General features: G+C 48.9%; 1 protein-coding gene and 1 pseudogene across 6 annotated transcripts in view; one reads left to right on the top strand and one right to left on the bottom strand.

Annotated features, from left to right (window-relative positions):
- TMEM51 (transmembrane protein 51) overlaps positions 1–20662 on the top strand; it is a 78920-nt gene that overhangs the window by 46231 nt on the left and 12027 nt on the right. The gene's annotated exons all lie outside the window — the stretch shown is intronic.
- On the bottom strand, positions 1358–7874 carry LOC105510270 (annotated as a pseudogene).

Below are 20662 nucleotides of genomic sequence, written 5' to 3'. Positions count from 1 at the left end.
CACATTGTCTAGATCCACCTGAAGCTGCAAGAGCCCTGCTGCCAGATACCGGGGCAGAGAATCTTATCCTGGGAGACAGTCCAGGAAAAGCCAGTGAATTCCCTTTATATTATGCAGGATTGTGCCTGTGGCCCTTGTGGTAGGTTAAATAATGCCCCCCACCCCATCCCCAAAAGATCTACATCCTAATCTTAGAATCTGTGACTATTTACATTATATGGTAAAAGGTGTGATTAAGTTAAGGCTCTTGAGACAGGAACATGATCACGGGTTATCCAAGTGAGCGATGACGTAGTGCCAAGAGTTTTTTGTTGTTGTTGTTGGTTTTTTGTTTGTTTGTTTGTTTGTTTTTCTGAGACAGAGTCTCACTCTGTCACCAAGCTGGAGTGCAGTCGTGCTATCTCAGCTCACTGCGACCTCCACCTCCTGGGTTCAAGCAATTCTCCTGCCTCAGCCTCCCCAGCAGATGAGATTACAGACACATGCCACCACGCCCAGCTAATTTTTTGTATTTTTAGTAGAGATGGGGTCTCACCGTGTTAGCCAGGATGGTCGTGATCTCCTGACCTGGTGATCTGCCAGCCTCGGTCTCCCAAAGTGCTGGGATTACAGGCGTGAGCCACCGCGCCCGGCCCCGCAAGAGTTCTTATAAGGACGAGGCAGGCAGGCTGGAGTCAGAGAAGGTGTGGTGACCAAAAGAGAAGCCGGAAGGATGTGCTTTGAAGGTAGAAGAAGGTTCCAGCAGCCAACAAGGGCAGGTGGCGTCTAGAAGCTGGAAGAGGGAAGGAAATGAATTTTTTCCCTGAAGCCTCCAGAAGGAACACAGTCCTTGGTCACCTTTATTGTAGACCTCTGACCTCCAGAACGACAAAAGAATACCTTTGTGTTGCTTGAAGCCACTAAGTTGGTGGCAGTTTGCTACATCAGAAGTGGCTGGGGAAGCAACATGAAATTAACACAGCCCTTCTTGGGGAGGTGGGTAGCCATTTATCAGGTTTTCACCCACGTAGAGTCAGCTGAAGAACAGTCACTGGTCCGAGTCACCCCACCTGGCCCCTGGAGGCCCCTGCTGGGAAGAGCAGCCACCACTGCCATTCCTATGCTAAAGACACAGACACTCACGCCCAGAGAGGTTCCTTCATCTGCCCAAAGCCTCATGTTAATGAGTAGCAGAGCATGGCTGTGAGATGACTGCCAATTTCCCTTCCTCCTCCTCCGCCTAGATCACTCATCCTAAATGCAAATATATTTTCAGTAGTCATTGCTTCTCTGGGGAGGAATTTTTTTTTTTTTTGAAGTTTGCAAATCTTTTATATTTCCAGCTGTTGAGACAATATTTTTGAGAGCTGATGTTACTCTAGCGGCAAAACCAGAGCCAGCTGTTAAGCAGCCAGAAAGCTACGGTAATTCAATAACATGACCATTTCTCTTTTAGCACATTTTTCGTTTTTCTCTTCTAGAAGTGGTAGGCATCTATTTAGTTTGATCATCTGTCGTCTTAGTGAAGCTGCATCTACAACAGTCAGGTCATCCGATGTCCCTTCAGTTATTGCATCTGTATTTGAAATGCCATACCTGACATCGTCATGATGAGGATTAGAAGTGGTGGGAGCAGGCCCGCCACACAACACGGGGAGAGAATCATTTCTGACCAGCTGTCCATTTTGATGAACAGCATTTTCACTCATAGACTATGCTCTCTTTAGTCTGCCAACTGCACAGGTTTCTTCATTTTCAGGGGTTGTAGGAGATCTTTCTAAATCCAGAAAATCTAGTGGTCCTTCACTTAGCGTGAGTACATAGGTGGTGTTTTTAGCGCCAGGGGTTAAAGGGAGTTGATTGAATAAGGTCAAAATCTGCTGGTCTTGAAAGTGGAGTATCTTCATTATTTCTTGCAACACCAACCCTCTCCAGAACCTACATGATCACACTAGCATCTGGAACACAGCATTTGGCAGTGCTACTCTCTTTCTTTCTTTCTTTCCTTCCTTCCTTCCTTCAACAGAATATTGCTCTGTCGCCCAGGCTGGAGTACAGTGCCATGATCTACTGGCTCACTGCAACCTCCGCCTCCCGGGTTCAAGCAATTATCTGCCCCAGCCTCCCAAGTAGCTGGAATTACAGGCGCCCACCATCACACCCGGCTAATTTTTGTATTTTTAGTAGAGACGGGGTTTCCCCATCTAGGCCAGGCTGGTCTTGAACTCCTGACCTTGTGATCGACTCGCATCGGCCTCCCAAAGTGCCAGGATTACAGGCGTAAGCCACCGTGCCTGGCCAGTGGTGCTACTTTTAACTTTTCTGGGACCCTCATTCGCTAACCAATACCTTCGGTCTCTTCCATTTCGTATTGAATTCGACTGATTTCTGCCACCTCGGCAGCAGTGGGAGAAGGAAATGCTGCCCCACTCACAAATGTGTACCACCTACTGCTTGCTGTTTGTCATGTTTTGCTTCTGCGCTTCATACTAAATCCTTTGACTTGCTTCATTGTGCATGTGCTGGATTGAGAGCCACTTTTGTCCCCCTGGGCCCACAGGAGGGTCCCAATGAGGGCCGCGGCTCACCGGCTCCCGAAGACGTTCGGGCGGGTGCTCTAAGAAGTTGTTGGCCGAAGGGTGCGGTGGCTCAAGCCTGTAATCCCAGCACTTTGGGAGGCCGAGACGGGCGGATCACGAGGTCAGGAGATCGAGACCATCCTGGCTAACCTGGTGAAACCCCGTCTCTACTAAAAAATACAAAAAAACTAGCCGGGCAAGGTGGCGGGCCCCTGTAATCCCAGCTACTCGGGAGGCTGAGGCAGGAGAATGGTGTAAACCCGGGAGGCGGAGCTTGCAGTGTGCTGAGATCCGGCCACTGCAGTCCAGCCTGGGCAACAGAGCGAGACTCCGTCTCAAAAAAAAAAAAAGAAAAAAAAGAAGTTGTCGGCTGAGCACGGAGGCGCCAAGGCACAGCACCAGCATAGCAGCCCGCAGAGGGCCCCTCTGGGGAGGAATCTGAGAAGCCCACAGAACAGCCTGCCCTGTCACTTTGGGGGTTTCTAAATTAGAGCCATTTCAGGTGGCCCATGGAGGTACCTCCCTTAGTCCCCAATTGCACCTGCTGCCGACCCTAGGCCTCCCTCTCCAGGCTGCCACTGCCTGTCTTTGTGGGGAAACTGGCTGCAGTTCCTGCAGTGGGATGGATATGAGCCCTTCTGTCTTGGGATAAACCTCTCAGCAGCTGCTTGAGATCAAAGGCTGGCACCTAACTTGGAGTTATCATTCACACACCCAGAACGGCAACAGCCCTGTGGCACTGTTCTCTGGCCTCCCCAGGCTTCCCATAGCAAATGACAACAGCAGCTTCTTGTGTGCCTGTCCGGTGCCGGACCTGGACTCTCAGAAGTGGCTGGGGAAGTAGACAGCATTTTCTTTTTCTTTTTCTTTCTTTTTTTGAGACAGAGTCTCACTCTGTCGCCCAAGCTGGAGTGCAGTGCCATGATCTCCACTTACTGCAATCTCCATCTCCTGGGTTCAGAACAGTGATTCTCCTGCCTCAGACTCCTGAGTAACTGGGATTACAGGTGTGCACCACCACACCTGGCTAATTTTTGTTTTTTGTTTGTTTGTTTGTTTTTTAGTAGAGATGTGTGTTTGTTTTTTTCTTAGTGGTGATAGGGTTTCACCATGTTGTCCAGGCTGGTCTCGAACTGCTGACCTCAAGGGATCGTCTCGACCTCCCAAAGTGCTGGGATTACAGGCGTGAACCACTGCACCTGGCCACCATTTTCTTTTTAACAGATGAGGAGATGAAGTGCATTGCTAAGGGGTGTACAAAATTAAATCTATATCACACAGACTCCAAAATCCATCTATATTCCGCTCTACTGCTAAGCCAACTACTGATTTCACACAACAAATTCCACTATACCACTGTGCTGCGCTACTCCTTCATTCAACAAACATCTGTTAAGCTCTTCTGGCCTGTGCCAGGCTTGTTCTTGGACAGAGAGAGCAGTGAACGAAAATGACAAAAATTCACACCCTTGAAAGCTTACCTCCTGCAGCCACACTTTCCAACAGAAATAGAATTCAAGGCCCATATATAATTTTAAATTTCCTGGTAACCACACCTTTTTTAAAAAGGACGAAGAAACAGGCAAAATTAATTTTAATAATATATTTAGCTCGACATGTTCAAAATATGTCATTTCAACATGTAATTAATATAAAAATGTTAGTGAGGTGTTCTTCCTGTCCTCCTAAGCCTCAGAAACTTGATGAAAGCTAGTTCCCTCTGGCCACCCCACAGCAAGCCACGTGTGATTGTCACCAGGCCACCTGGTGGAGCTCAGCCCCCCATTCTGTCCACCAGTCTGTTCCTGCCACGTGCCCCTTGGAACTGCACTGGCCACAGCAGTGGACTCCGTGGCTCCCTGTTGCTGTGGAATTGGGGAACCAGCATTTCTCTGTGGATTTGGAGAGGTGCTGGGCCTCAGCGCAGAGGGCTAGGTTAATGCAATTCTCAGTTTGTTCCTTGTCTTTGTTAGTGGGCTCTGCAGAGCCGCTTCCTATCTTTTCGTTGTTGTTCTTTTATTCCTCTTTTCTCCCCTCTCCCATTCCATCCAGGGCACCCATCCTGACATGTTCCACGTGCCTGTTGTTGGCTGTGGTCTTGTACATTGTGTCTTTCTCATTTCCCTGGAGGATACTGGGTTCTGTCCCATTCTGATTGGCTATCCCCTACTTCACTTTTTTCAGCCAGCAGTTTTATTTTCCCCACCATAAATTCAAGAGCTCACCTGCAGCAATACCATCCAATGGAAAGAGAATTCAAGACTCATATATGATTTTACTTTTTCTTTTTCTTTCTTTTTTTTTTTTTTTTTGAGACAGGGTCTCGCTGTGTATCACCCAGGCTGGAGTGCAGTCACGCAATCTCGTCTCACTGCAACCTCCGCTGCCCGGGCTCAAGCAATCCTCCCACTTCAGCCTCCCAAGTAGCTGGGACTACAGGCACTCACCACCATGCCCAGTTAGTTTTTTGTGTGTGTATTTTTTGTAGAGATGGGGTTTCATCATGTTGCCCAGGCTGGTCTCGAATTCCTGAGCTCAAGCCATCTGCTGACCTCAGCCTCCCAAAGTGCTGGGATTACAAGCGTGAGCCACCGCACCAGCCTGCCCCGTATATAATTTTAAATTTCTTGGTAACCATATCTTTTTATAAAATGACAAAGAAACAGGAAAATTAATTTTAATAATATATTCTACTTGATATATCCAAAATATGTCATCTCGACATGTAATTAATATAAAAATGTTAGTGAGATTTTTTTTTGTCCTGATAAGCCTTGGCAATCTGGTGTGTGTTTTACACTTTAATAGCACATCCCAATGCAGACTGACCACATCTAGAGTCTCACAGAGTTTATTGGGACTCTCTTGTCCCCAGAGTTTGTTCCCATGAGTCCCCCACCCTCGTTCATCTTCTCTAGGCTACCTCAAAGGAACCGGTTTTGCCCTCATTCTCTAGGATGTTCTAGCTCCTTCACTGAGTCCCTTGATGAGTCTCTTGACTCATTGATTCTTCCTTGAGTTCTGAGATTACTACCTGCTGGGGCTTGCCACATCACATGTCACTTTGTCCTCACATGGCCCCCGTTCTGAGACTCAGGGAAGAGCTGGCCCAGGGTTGCACACCTAGTGGGTACTGAGCCTGATTCCAGACTCCAGCAGCCTGAGCACAGAGCCCAGCTCCTAATGGCATCTGCTGCCCAACTGACTGCCCTCGGCCTTGACCCAGCAGGATTCCCAAGAGACGTGGCTTGTGGGAAAGAAGCCCAAGCAGTCCTGGCTGAGCTACTTTTTCTGAGATGGGCTGAGAGTATCAATTATGTGTGGGTCCTCAGAGGCCTGCAACTCAGTGTCTTACTCAAGGCAAAAAGTTCCCTCCCCCTCACTTAAAAGATGGAGGCAGTCCTCAGCCCTGAGTTTTCATTCCGGTGACTTTGCTGTGTGTGCATCTCACTCACTGCATCTGACAACTGCACGGCACTGCATGGTGTGCACCTAGCTCATCCACCCATCCATCCCCCACTCAGAGACACCCAGACTGCCTCCAGCCATCTGCAGTGGACAGCCTCACCCACGGCCCCTGCGTGGGATGTGAACTCAGGTGGGGACCTGCTGTGCTGTGCCAAAGTGAGCTTGGACTACTTTGCAACAGGGCCAGAGTGAGCTTGGACCATTTTGCAACAGCCAGTTGTGCACATCTCCTCCCTACTCTGAGTTCAGTGACATTGTGTCAGTAGCTCAATAGTGCTGTGATGGGAGTATTTACACCACAGCGATGGGCAGTGGCAATCACTACAAATCTGGGCTGTGTGTGTATGCATCTGTGTGTGTGTACATGCGTGCACATGCACACGTGTGAAAGAGAGAGGGGGAGGGAGAGAGAGCCAGTTTACCAGCATACCACTGTGATGGGGTATGTGGAGACTTTGTTTTCTGGAGACGTGGTCTCACTCTGTTACCCAGGCTGGAGCACAGTGGTATGATGATAACTCACCACAGCCTCAAACTCCTGAGTTCAAGTGATTCTCCCATCTCAGCTTCCTGAATAGCTGGGACTACAAATGTGTGCCACCAGCACACAGAGCAAGAGACAGGGTCTTTCTAGGTTGCCCCAGGCTGGTCTCAAACTCCCAACCTCAAGCAGTCCTCCCACTTCAGCCTCTCAAAGCACTGGCATTACAGGCATGAACCACTGTACCCACCCTTTAATTTTATTGAATTAAGTGCTTCCAGACTGGTGCCAAAATGGCCATCCGATTTTACACGTCATTTCAAAAAAATTGTTTTCCCAATTTCCAATTTAAAGAGATTTGTGAACAAGTATGTGCATTAAAAAACAATGACAACATAATTGCAAGTCACTTACTAATTCAGCTAGTTGGCCCTGAGATGTAGTGCAGAATTCTAAACATAAGTGTTGACTAGAATTCAGTTTCTAGTTTTGGCATTCTAGGACTCTTTCAAATGCAGAGGGACAGAAAACTCAACGTAATGAATGAGCTCTTATCACTGAGTACTCCAGGGGTTGTTCTTCAGACACAGCGGGATCCAGGTTTGCAAACAGTGTCATGAGGACTCACTCCCTGTCATTTGGTTCTGCTTTTTGCTGTGTTCATTCATTCCCTGGCAGGCTTTCTCTGCCCGCCACTCTGAGCTGCATGTGTAATGGAGGAGTGTCTCTTTCTCAGCAATTCCAGGGAAAGTTGAAATTTAAAACTCACTGGCCCAGCGTGGGTTACGTGTCCATCTTGAAATTATCACTGTGCCCCAGAATGTGGGAACGCCCTGACTGGCCAGGCCTGGGCATGTTCCTGCAACCTTGAGCCAGAATCAAGGTCAACCGTATGGACTGAGAATGGGGAGGGCCCTAAAGAAGGAAAACCAGGCACTGTTCCCAGCAGGATGGGAGTGGCTGCTGGGCAGGTAAAACAACAGCATCCTCTCAACTTCTCTGGGGCGCTTGAGACTGACCGGTGCCCCTCCGTGTTGGACACCTCCTCCTGTGACCTTCGGACCCTGTGTTTTCAGGGCTTTCTGGCTTTGCTGACTGAAGAGGCCTTCTCTGCATCTTTACCCAGGCCATCTTCTTACCCTGCTTCTGGCTGAGGCTCTCTCCAAGAGCCCCGTACTGAATCACTCACCTCATTCCTGCCAAGCGTGTGTTGTGACCAGTGCTCCGATTGCACAGGCTCTGTGTACTCTCTCGTCAGGATGATATCATTATTGCCATTTTACAGATGAGGAAACCGAGGCTCTCAGGGGTGGAAGGAGCAGCTAGTGAAGCAGATGCACACCAGGGTCCTTGCCTTCAGCTGCCATAGCCCTCCACTTCCCTGATCTAGGCGTGTCTCTGTCGCCAGGGCCCTCCAGCTCTGAAACGATGTCCCTTTCCTTGTGGTATCTGCATCCAGCCAGCTGCCACCTTTCCTCCCACAACTGTGGGCCTCTCAGCCTGTATGGGCAGGCTTAGCTTTGGCTATACATGACAAAAGAAAAAAGAAAAATCAGATTCAATAAGATAGACCTTATTTTTCTCTTATGTAAACAGAGTCCAGAGGTCAGCAGTCCAAGGCTGAAAAGGCAGCACCGTGATCCTCAGGGACCTAGGCTCCTTCTGTTTTGTTGCTCTGCCATTCTCTACCTCACATCCCGGTATGGCTGCTTGAGCTCCAACCATCACATCTGCACTAGAACCAATAGGAAGTGGGAAGCAGGCGGAGACATGTCTCTTCATTTAAGAATGCTTCCCTTCCTGAATGTGCCCCACCCGCTTTACACACCCTGCTTAGTCACACGCAACAGCTAGTGAGCTGCCTAACAGGCTGGGTACTGCTATCTTTATTCTAGGAAGTCATGGACAGCCAAGCATCAGCTTACTATGGAGGAAGGGGAACATGGATATTGGGAACCACAAATAGGCAAAATTAGTATTACCATTATTTTTTGAAACAGAGTCTCACTGTGTTGCCCAGGCTGGAGTGCAGTAGCGTGATCTCAGCTCACTACAACCTCTGCCTCCCGGGTTCAAGTGATTCTTGGTGCCTCAGCCTCCTGAGTAGCTGGGACTACAGGTGCCCGCCACCACGCCTGGCTAATTTTTGTATTTTTAGTAGAGACGGGGTTTCACCATGTTGACCAGGCTGGTCTTGAACTCCTGACCTCAAGTGATCCGCCTACCTCAGCCTCCCAAAGTGCTGGGATCGCAGGCATGAGCCACCCCACCTGGTCAATCGGCAAAACTAAACCACCCTGCTGACCAAATGGAAACGTCAGACCAGTGAATCAGCACGCTGTCTTTTCTTTCTCTCCCTCCAGCACAGGGAGAAGGAGGAAAGAGCAGCAGGCTCACTGTGTCTGGAGGTGAGCTGTACTAGACAGGTGACATCTCACCTCGGCCAGGTCTCTCTGGTGCATTCCTCAGAAGGTCAGCCCCATTTCCGGCCCTTAACTGGGACCTGCTTGGTGTTTACAGATTGATGTGGCAGAGGGGAAAAACACCCAAGATTGTCCAATGAGCCCTGTGAAATCGTTTTCCAGCATGTAAGTTTCACCAGGGCTTCTCTATAGACAATGAGACCACTTCTGAATGGCATGCTGGCTGTGAAGAAAGTCCATTGTGTCTTTGTTTAATTCAAGGAGACTTTTTTTTTTTCTTTTTTTTGAGAGAAAGTTTCATTCTTGTCGCCCAGGCTGGAGTGCAGTGGCGTGATCTTTGCTCACTTTAAGCTCCACCTCCTGGGTTCAAGCGATTCTCCTGCCTCAGCCTCCTGAGTAGCTGGGATTACAGGTGCCCTCCACCGCGCCCGACTAATTTTTTATATTTTAAGTAGAGACAGGGTTTCACCATGTTAGCCAGGCTGGTCTCGAACTCCTGACTTTCAGGTGATCCACCCGCCTTGCCCTCCCAAAGTGCTGGGATTACAGGCGTGAGCTACCGCGCCCAGCCAGTTCACAGAGACTTTAAAACCCAGGAGAGCAGATGATTGTGAGGGTGGGCTAGCCACAGGTCGGGGGAATCATAGCGCCAGCTTTTCCCTGCATCATGTCTTGGCAGCACCAAACACAGATGAGGAAACTGAGGCTCTGAGGAGCGTAGGGAGCAGCTAGTGAAGCAGATGCATGCCATGGTCCTTACCTTCAGCTGCCGTAGTCCCCCATCTCCCCAATCTCCATGTTTCTCTGTCACCAGGGCCCTCCAGCTCTGAAATGATGTAGCTTTCCCTGTGGTATCTGCACATGGCCAGCCAAACACTCCGCTGGATAACCCTCCACGTGGATAACACACTCACCCCTCAACCCTATGAGACCATTAGTATATCCTAACTGCCGCTGGGCAGAGGTGGGATTTAGCTCCCTCCTGTGCACTGATGAGCCCTGACTTCTCTGTGAAGTGGGGACCATAGCACTTCCTTCCCGGGGCTGCTGGGAGATGATGTGTGAAACACATTAGCAATACCATGGAGGTTGTGAGCACTCGGTCCAGGGTAGATATTTTTTATTACCCAGTGGGAAAGAGGGGCTAAGCGAAGCAAACGTGGGCTGGATTGCATCCCTTCCAAATTTCTGTGTTGAAGCCCCACGTCCCCAGTACTCAGAATGGGATTGCATTTGGAGATAAGGCCTTTACATAGGGGATTAAGGTGAAGTAAAGTCATATGAGTGGGTCCTAATCCAATATCACTCGTGTCCTTGTAAGAAGAGGATCACTTGAGCCCAGGATTTCAAGACCAGCCTGGGTCATACTGGGAGGCTCCATCTTTACCAAAAAAAAAAATGTATTTTATATTTTAAATATATATTATATATAAATTATATTTTATATATATTAGCCAGGCTTGGTGGCATGCACCTGTAGTCCCCAGCTACTCAGGAGGCTAAGGCAGGAGGATTGCTTGAGCCTGGATATCGAGACTGCAGTGAACCATGATCATGCCACTGTACTCCAGCTTGGGCAACAGAGTGAGACTCTGTCTCAAAAAAAAAAAGAGATTAAGACAGACACACACAAAGGGACAACCACATGAGGACACAGGGAACAGGCGGCTGTCTACAGGCCACAGAGAGAGGCCTCAGAAGGGACCAACCCTGCTCACAAGGAACCAACTTGATCTTGGACTTGCAGCCTATAGATTTCTCTTGTTTCAGCCACCCTGTCTGTGGTGCTGGTAATATCAGCCCTAGCAAACTAATGCAAACTCTTAATCTCTTCTCCCATCCCCTTCCCTGCAAGCTGCCCCCTTTTAACCTTAATTCCAGTTTTATGATTAAACATCTCAGCGTCAATTATTTACAACACATCCAGATGAGTATCAGAGTTGCAGGGGACTGAATGACTCACACTGGGGAAGCTGGTTCTTACGCAGGGAAAACGACACTAAGAAAAACAGGGAATTGCATCTCCTGACCACAGAGACTGAAATTGACCTAGGGAGTTTCTGGAAGCCGCAGCCTGGGGAGGGTCTCCTCATGGGAGTGGGAGGCCTGGGAGGCGCTGGGCAGTGGGGTGTGCCACAGGCACCTCACACCTGTATATGGCACCTGCCAGCACACAGGCTGTGTACTTACCCAATAGTTGGTTTGATCAGGCACAGTTCCTTCATCCTGATAAAACGAATCGTTCGGAGTGAGTCGTGTCTAGTTTGAATCTTTGCTGCAGCATTCACCGTGTGACTGAGCAAGTTTCTTAACTTCCCTAACTACAGGCTCCTCTTCTGTGAAATGGGGCTTATTCTAGAAACCTTTCCATCAGCTTGGGAAGTTTAAGCATGATAATAAATAACTGAGAAATTAGACTATGATTATGTTAAGTAAATAATATTCGTAATAGATTGTTAAGAAGAGTAAATATAGACCGGGAGTGGTGGCTCAAGCCTGTAATCCCAGCACTTTGGGAGGCCGAGACGGGCGGATCACGAGGTCAGGAGAGCGAGACCATCCTGGCTAACATGGTGAAACCCCGTCTCTACTAAAAAATACAAAAAACTAGCCGGGGGAGGTGGTGGGCACCTGTAGTCCCAGCTACTCGGGAGGCTGAGGCAGGAGAATGGGGTAAACCCGGGAGGCGGAGCTTGCAGTGAGCTGAGATCTGGCCACTGCACTCCAGCCTGGGCGACAGAGCAAGACTCCGTCTCAAAAAAAAAAAAAAAGAAAAGAAAAGTAAATATATAATAAATATTAAAATTTTATAAATAAAAACAAAACAATACATAAAATTAATAAAGAAAAGTAAATATATAATGAATATTAAAATTGTATAAAAACAAAATAGAATATATAAAATTAATAGTAATAATAAGTAATAAGTAATCATAAAGACATGAAAGGCACCCAGCATTGGCACTTTGTAGGAGCTTAGGAGAATGTTCACTGTAGATGCCACAATTCCAAAATGTAACAGGTGGAAAAAGAATCAAGTGTGACAAGTGACTTCCTGAAAATCGGAGGCAGGAAGGGAACCCAGGACTCGAGAAAGCAGCTCTGGCTCATGCTTCAAGTAGGGAAGTCAGGTATAAAGTGGAGATGAGGGAACGGGGAATGGCGAGGGGAGGGGGGCGAGCTGGGCTCAATACCAAAAGAGCTCTTGGCAGCAGGTTTGGGAACCTCTTCTATAGCGATAGCGTTGCTGCGGCTAAAAAAGAAAATGTCCAGATATGGGCAGGACAAACTCTCTCAAACGGTGTCCTAATCTCCAGAATCACAGCTGGTCTAAGAAAAGTCTGGGAACACGGAGGGCTTGCTTCTGCAGGACTCACGGGCCTGCAGAGGGCTGGCTGGCTGCTCCACGTACCTCGAGTTTTGGCTTAAAAGCCCTCATATAATGAGTACTTAAAATAAATGTCAGTCTTGTCCTGTCGTCAGCACTTTGTAAGTGCAGTTTTGAGCCCCCAGGAAGTGGGGTGCCTGCTGACTCAAGCATGAGAATACCTTTATCAGGTTTTTTTTTTCTCCCAGCAATGTTAGAACAAGTGTAAACTTGGCTCGTTAGCAGAATCCTGGGTTAAAATGTAAACTTGGTAGAGGAGCACCGCCATGCTGAGCCTCCCTCCAACCTGGCCACACGAGGAAAGGGCGCCTAATTCACCAAGCGATTGGTTTTATCAGGATTGAGAAACTGTGCCTAATGAAATCAACTATCGGGTAGGTAAACAGTCTGTGCCGGCAGGCGCCATACACAGGTGTGAACGGGAACACCACCTGTAGAAGTTTCCTGGGTCTGCCATAACAAAGTACCCCAAACTTCATGGCTGAAAACAACACACATTTATTGTCTTGCAATAAATGTGTTCTAGAGGCCAGAAGTCCAACCTCGGTTTCAGGGGCTAACATCACAATGTGGGCAGGGCTGGTTCCTCCAGCGGCTCTAGGAGGGCATGTGTCTCCTTGCCTTTTCCAGCTCCTGAAGGCACCTGCATCCCTGGACTCGTGACTCTCTCCTCACATCCTCCTGCTTCCATGATTCCATCTCCTGCTTCCTCCTTTGACCTTTCCGCTTCCCTCCTATAAGGATACTACTCATTAAATTGGGCCCACCTGGATGATCCAACGTAATCTCCCATCTCAAGATTCTTACTCATGCCCAAAAAGGCACTTTTTCCATATAGGCTAAAAGTTACAAATTTTGATTAGGACCTGGATATCTTTGAAGACCATGATTCAGTCTCCCATATGCCTGTTCCCAAATTCCAGGAAACACGGGGTGGTGAGCAGCAAAGAGCCCTAAGCAGGACCCCACTTCTTCTCTGCCCCTAACTTGAATGGCCTTGAGTTAGTCTCGGACCCCTTCTGGGCCTCTGTAAAGATGAATGGACGGCCATCTGCCTCCACAGGCCTGTAAAAGATTTCTGGCACAATTAGAGCAGCTACTGTCTGCTTGGCATTGGGTCAAGGTCCTCAATGCATTCACTCATGGATTCTTCAGCTTTACGGTACCTGGAAACTCCTGACTTAGAGCCTTGGCTCTGTGGTTCCTTCCTCTCTGCCTGGAATGTTCTTCCCCCTCACATCCTTCAAATCTCTGCTCAGATATCATTTTCTTGGTGACTGTGTACCTGGCCACCGTTTTGGTTTTTTTTTTTTTTTTGAGACGGAGTCTTCCTCTATCACCCAGGCTGGAGTAGTACAGTGGCGTGATCTTGGCTTGCTTGCAACCTCCGCCTCCCTGGTTTAAGCGATTCTCCTGCCTCAGCCTCCTGAGTAGCTGGGATTACAGGCATGCACCACCATACCCGGCTAATTTTTGTTTTTTTGTTTTTTGTTTTTGTTTATGTTTTTGTTTTTTTTTTTTTTTTAGTAGAGACAGGGTTTCACCGTGTTGGTCAGGCTGGTCTGGAACTCCTAACCTCGTGATCCACCCACCTCGGCTTCCCAAGGTGCTGGGATTACAGGCATGAGCCACCACGCCCAGCCTGTTTTTAAAATCACTACCCACAGCTCTGTTATTTTCTTCTAGCTTGTATTACCTTCTACCATACCACAGGCTCTAATGTGAGCGCTATGGGGACAAGGCCTTCTGTCTGTTTTGATTGTTTCTATATCCTCAGTGCTTAGATCGGGCCTTGGTCCATAGTAGGTGTTCAGTTAATACTGTGTTGTGTAAATGAATAAACACCCATAATCAAAACTCTGAGCTCGTCACTTATAAACCTAGGGAGGTAGATCCCAGTAAAATCCACTTTGTACAGATGACAGAGCTGAGACTGAGAGCCCTAAGAATTGTCTTGTCTAGGTAATTACTAAGTTACAGAACTGAGATACAAACCCGGCCTCTGATCTGGAGCCCGGGCTCCCAGTCCTACGGCATGACAGGTGGAGTGTATACTCACCAGCACCCTCTGCAGTCCCTGATTTGATAAATTCTCATCTCTGCCCTTCTCTACTTTTTTTGCTGCAAAATACCTCTTGGGGAAGACAAACCAAATGGATCCAGTCAGTGTCCAGAACTGCCTGTCACACAAGGACAAATGCTGAGTCCAGATGGCGCCGAGGTTCACACAAGCCTGGCTGGCTGCCAGGAACACTGACCACAGGCAGCAACATGGGACAGGCTCCAACTTCTCTTCCAGGCCCCCAATCCTCCCACTCTTCAGATCCCAGGGCTAAGCCTCCAAAGTTGTCCACCTAGGCTGGGTATGGTGATTCATGCCTGTAATCCCAGCACTTTGGGAGGCCGAGGCGGATGGATCACCTGAGGTCGGGAGTTCAAGACCAGCCTGGCCAACATGGTGAAACCCCGTCTCTACTAAAAATACAAAAATTAGCTGGGTGTGGTGGCGCATGTCTGTAATCCCAGCTACTTGGGAGGCTGAGGCAGGAGAATCACTTGAACCCGGAAGGCAGAGGTTGCAGTGAGCCGAGATCACGCCACTGCACTCCAGCCTGGATGAGAGAGCGAGACCTCATTGATGGGAATATTACCCTGCCTTGGTGGAAAGGCTGGCTTTTCTGCTTCTCCATGTGTGGGGATGGCCTAAACAAGGGGGCTTTGTGGACAGGGCTGCCACTTACTAAGCTGAGACTTTGGGCAAGTTTCTCCACCTCTGTGCCTCAGCGTATTCCTTGATAAAATGGACAGAGGTGGGGATAACAGTACCTCCCTTACATGATTGTTGGGTGGGATAAATGAGCTAAATTGTGTAAAGGGCCTGGTGTGTCAGTGCTCTATGTGCTGGGGGTTGGGGGACTAGAGTACTGGGGGTCTGGCTGGTGGTCAGAGCCTGTGCTTAGCCTTGTTTGCCAGGGTCAGGGGGCTGCTGATGTTATCCCTAGAGACACCGATGGCCGGAGCCTGGAGAAGGTTTGAGGTGTCAGGCTCACACTGGGCTGACAGGGACAGGAGATCTGGATCCCTCAGTGCTATCCTGGCAGAGGAAGACTCTGAAATGTGAGATGTCACATTTCCCAAGAAATACTGAATTCACGTGACTGCGTCCCCCGTGCCAGCCTTCTAAATAAGGCTGGACATGAGCCACCTGCTTAGAAGAAAGACACTATGTCAAGCTCCTCAAGAAAAGACGTGTGGTTCATGAGCTCGCTGCTTCTGCTTCTGGTCCCTGGAGTCTTCAGGATGAACTTGTCTTCCTTAATTTCTCCAACACTTACATGGATGAGCCAGGACCCTGGTGATGTCAGGTTTTATGCAATTCACCAACGTCTCGTGTTTGGAGTCGGGGAGGGAAGCTGCCTCTTTTCTCTGCAAGCCATGACATATTCTGGAAGATGCCCACTTTCCCATCGCTGTGGGATTACTGAGGCTGAGCCCTCACCCTGGAATATCCCGTTCTCTTACCCCCAAATTCCACCCACAGAGGCCTCAAAGCCCTGCAGAGCTGCGTGTGTATCCTCCTTCTCCCTGCCCTCCTCAAATTGAACCCGTCACTCTTTTTGGAAGCTCTCCAGACATGCTCCATTTTGGCAGTGCTACTTGGTGTTTAAAAGCATGGGTTTTAGAATCAGGCGTACGCTATCCCTGCCTTATACTCACTGTGTGACCTTAGATAAATTACTTTCCCTCTCGGAACCTGTCTCCTTATCTATAAAATAGAAGCAATAACTATTAAATGATGATGCACGTAAAGAGCTCCACAGAGGGCCTGGCACAGAATGGGCATTCAACACACATTGACTCTTTGACTCTGACTTCCCTTCTGTTAGGAAGAATCGCCTCTCTTCCTGCTGGATTATAAAAGTCCGTCTCACACATCTCTGTATCCCCCAAAGTCCCTGGCATACAGTAGGGGACCGGGAATTGTTTAAATAAAAATTTTCAACAAGTCATTTTAAAAGAAATGTTCAGGTCCAGTGGCTCACGCCTGGTAATCCCAGCACTTTGGGAGGCTGAGGCAGGCAGATCGCTTGAGCCCAGGAAATCGAGAACAGCCTGGGCAACACAGCGAGACCCTTTCTCTGCAAAAGACACAAAAATTAGCTGGACATGGTGGTGTGTGCCTGTAGTCCCAGCTCCTTGGGGGCCAAGGTGGGAGGATTGCTTAAGCCTGGGAGGTCAAGGGTGCAGTGAGCCATGATCATGCCACTGCAGCCTGGATGACTGAGTAAGACCCTGTCAAAAAAAGAAAAAGAGAGAGAGAGAGAAGAAAGGGAAGAGGAGGGGAGGGGAGGGAACATGTACCTGTCATCGCCTCACACTTTTGTCCTGAAATACCTCTGGGAAGGAAGGAAGGGAGGAAGGGAGGGAGGGAGGGAAACATTTACCTGTCACCCCCTCGCACTTTTGTCCTGAGACACCTCTGGGAACCTGGATGCCTTGCCCAGAAAGTGGCCTCCAGGGACTCAGCTTGGTGGGAACCCGCACAGTGCAGGCACAGGTGGACTTCACAGTCAGCTGGATTTGATTATGAGTTGGTGCCGCTTACCGGCTGTGTGGCCCAGGGCAAATGACTCACCCTGTCCAGGACTCTGAGATGGTGGGGCGGGATCATTCCTTGATGGGTGGCCGTGAGGATCGGGTGAGTTTAGGAATGCACCTGATTCATGCTGAGTATCAGCTGCTGCTGACTTCATGATAGCTACTGCGGGGACTGCTATTCTTGTTACCATTATGCTTCTTACCCTGCCTTGTGTATCACTTAACATCCTTTCTTCTTTTTCCCATCAGCTCTCTCCAGCTGGACAGCCCTCCTCCCTGCTCCCCTGCCTTTATGCCTCATTTGCACATTGCTTTTTGTCTTTCCTGAGTGCACAGTCTAAAAGATCCCTGGTGCTCTGTTGAAACAGGAACCTGACACCCTTTGACCTTGGTCCGTGGGGAGGTGGCCTGAAACTCCCTCCCAGGCCGGACAGGGGCAGGGCCTCAGCGCCTTTCTTCCTACCCCCACTGCCTGGGACTGGAAATTGTGACAAAAGTGATTGTGGGCTGAAACTTGGCCGAGAGAGCCCCTCTGAATCTGTCCTTTGTGATGTGAATGTAGCACAGCCCGGTGGAACCGGGGATCCCTTTTCCAATCATGCAGCTTGGCAGGAAGAGGTCGGTGCAGGGAGAATGCTCAAGGAGCTCCTTTGTCGCAGGGGTTGGTAGTACTGCCAGCCGCCTCCGACTGGCAAGCCCTCCTCCCACTAAAGCCAACTGGGCGGGCCGCTTCTGCAACTGCACCTTCTGGGGCCGCAGCACAGAGCTCAGCGGCCCTTGTGAGGGTCTAGATCCAATTCCCGGTTTCTAAACTGTGTCCTGGAGAGTTTTTCTGCAATTCAGCAAGAAGAGGCAGCGGAAGGCCCAGCCATCAATGTTTGGGCCCTTTACCCCGTTTCGGCCGGGGCAGCACTGCCTTCCATTGTCCCATCTTATTTCAGCCGTTGTCTTCATGTTCAAGTTCATGGAGACTCAATCCAGATGTGCCTGGCTGTGACGGCCCCACTCAGGTCTCAGCCACTCTGATGTCTGGAGCTGGGTCTACCTCCCCGGCCCCCACTCCTCCACACCCAGCGCACGGCCCCTCCCTGCCAGCTCTGGTTGGCCAAGGGTATGCACAGGAGTGGAAAGAGCCTCCGCCAGCGTGGAGCGGTAAAGCTAAAGGCTTCCATGTTCCCCTGCTGACTTTCACCTGCAAACGCCAAGCAACCGCTGAAACCTCGGGCCCCACCCGGGAATACTGATACAGTCACTTTCTCAGGTCACAGTGGAAATCACATTTATTCTGCATATTTTTCTCATGTTGCCAGCAAATTATTTGCATACGGATACAGGATTTGGGTATCCAGATCTTCCTGCAAGTTAGCTTTTATTAATCCTCTCCCCTTCAGACTTGGACTGGGATTTTCCCCTCATTGATATGAGACGTTGGTTAAATTTTTAAACTTGCCAGATATTCATTTGTTTGTTCTTTTTTTTTTTTTTTTTTTTTTGAGACAGGAGTCTTGCTCTGTCGCCCAAGCTGGAGTGCAGTGGCCGGATCTCAGCTCACTGCAAGCTCCGCCTCCCGGGTTTAAGCCATTCTCCTGCCTCAGCCTCCGGAGTAGCTGGGACTACAGGCGCCCGCCACCTCGCCCGGCTAGTTTTTTGTATTTTTAGTAGAGACTAGGAGAGACGGGGTTTCACCGTATTAGCCAGGATGGTCTCGATCTCCTGACCTCGTGATCCGCCCATCTCGGCCTCCCAAAGTGCTGGGATTACAGGCTTGAGCCACCGCGCCCGGCCTCATTTGTTTGTTCTATAAATATATACTAAGTACCTGTTAAGTTCCTGGCATGCAGTGCTGGGGACTGGAGCAGGCAATGAACAAGACAGACAAGAAGTGTGTTTCAGGGAGTTCATACTCCAGTAGGGGAGACAGGGAGCCAACAAAAAATTAGAAATGAGATTATTACTGACTGCAATGCATTATCATCACCCATGGGAAGGAGAGGCAAGGAACCAAGCTATACTTGGGTCCCCTGAGGGAGGGGGCATTTGTGTGAGGGAGGGGACATTTCCACTGAGTGGTCAGAGAGGTGCTCACTGAGGAGGTGGCATTTGAGCTGAGAGACAGAGGTCTCTACTAAAAAGTAGCCAGATAGCCAGGCATGGTGGCTTATGCCTGCAATCCCAGCACTTTGATAAGGCCGAAGCAGGAGGATCGCTTGAGGCCAGGAGTTCAAGACCAGCCTGGGCAACACAGCAAGACCCCATCTCTACAAAAAGATTAAAAATTAAAACATTAGCTGGGTGTGATGGTGTGCACCTGTAATCCCAGGTACTTGGGAGGCTGAGGCAGGAGGATCACTTGAGCCCAGGAGTTCAAGGCTGCAGTGAGCTATGGGTGACAAAGAAAGACCCTGTCTCCAAAAATAATTTTTTAAAAAATTTTAAATACAGAAATAAATAAATAAATAGCCAGATAAGAGAGACGGGCGGAAGGGTGTTTTCAAGCAGCAGGTATAGCAAGTGCCAAGGCCCTGTGGTAGGAAGTAGTTGGTGCCACTGAGGAGCAGAGAGGAAACCACTGAGGGCTGGTGAGCAAGAGATATGAGCTGGGACAGCAAGACAGGAGCCTCATCCAGGCTGGTGGGGCTTGAGGGTCATGGCCAAGGAGTTTGGATTTTATGCTAAGAGTAATACATACACATCGATGGGCTTTTGGACATTCTTGTTACAAACTCTTTCAGTCATTCCAAAGAGTATATATAAGATATATGTGAATTGTAAGGAATAGTATAATAAAACGCTCGTGTCCCCTTTACTGTTCCCCTCTCCAGTACCATTCTTCACTCTTCATTTCTCCAGGAGGTAGTGTGTGTGTGTGTGTGTGTGTGTGTGTGTGTTTGTTTGAGACAGGGTCTCATTCTGTCACCCAGGCTATAGTGCAGTGGTGTGCTCAAGGCTCACTGCAGCCTTGACCTCCTAGGCTCAAGCAGATCTTCCCACCTCAGACTCCCAAGTAGCTGGGACTACAGGTGTGAGCCACACACTGGGCTAATTTTTATTATTATTATTTTTTTTTTGTAGAGACAGTGTCTCACTCTAGTGCCCAGGCTAGTCTCGAACTCCTGAGCTCAAGTGATCCTCCCACCTTGGCCTCCCAAAGTGCTGGCATTACAGGCGTGAGCTACTGTGCCTGGCCAGAAGGTAGCCTGAATTTGTCCTGAATTTTAGTTTATAGTTTTTGCATTTCTTCCTAATACTACAAAAATAGAGCAATATATCGTTTGGTTTTGCCTGGTTTTGAACTTCATTTAAGTGGACTTCTGCAGTGTATATTCTTCTGCAATTTGCTTTTCTGTCCAACATTATGCTTGTCAGGATCATCCTCACTGGTGCACGCAGCTGCAGTTTACTCACCTTCACTGCTGGGTACGTAATAGTCCACAGAGTGACATTGTTGAGAAACCTGGTCCCAGGTTTCTCCTGGGACCAATTTCTAATGTTGAACCAAACCCTGCATTCTTGAGATAAACCCAACTTGATTATGATGTGTTATCTTTTTTAAACATATGGTTGGGCTGGGTGCTCACGCCCATAATCCCAGCACTTTGGGAGGCCGAGGCAAGCGGATCTCCTGAGGTCAGGCGTTCAAGACCAGCGTGGCCAACATGGTGAAACCCCGTCTCTACTAAAAATACAAAAATTAGCCAGGCGTGGGGGTGTGTGCCTGTAGTCCCAGCTACTCGGGAGGCTAAGG

Source organism: Colobus angolensis, unplaced genomic scaffold (assembly GCF_000951035.1).
Source record: "Colobus angolensis palliatus isolate OR3802 unplaced genomic scaffold, Cang.pa_1.0 Scaffold185, whole genome shotgun sequence".
Classification (NCBI taxonomy): Eukaryota; Metazoa; Chordata; class Mammalia; order Primates; family Cercopithecidae; genus Colobus; species Colobus angolensis.
Note: the sequence above shows the minus strand (reverse complement) of the source record. Positions and strands in the feature narration are given on the sequence as shown.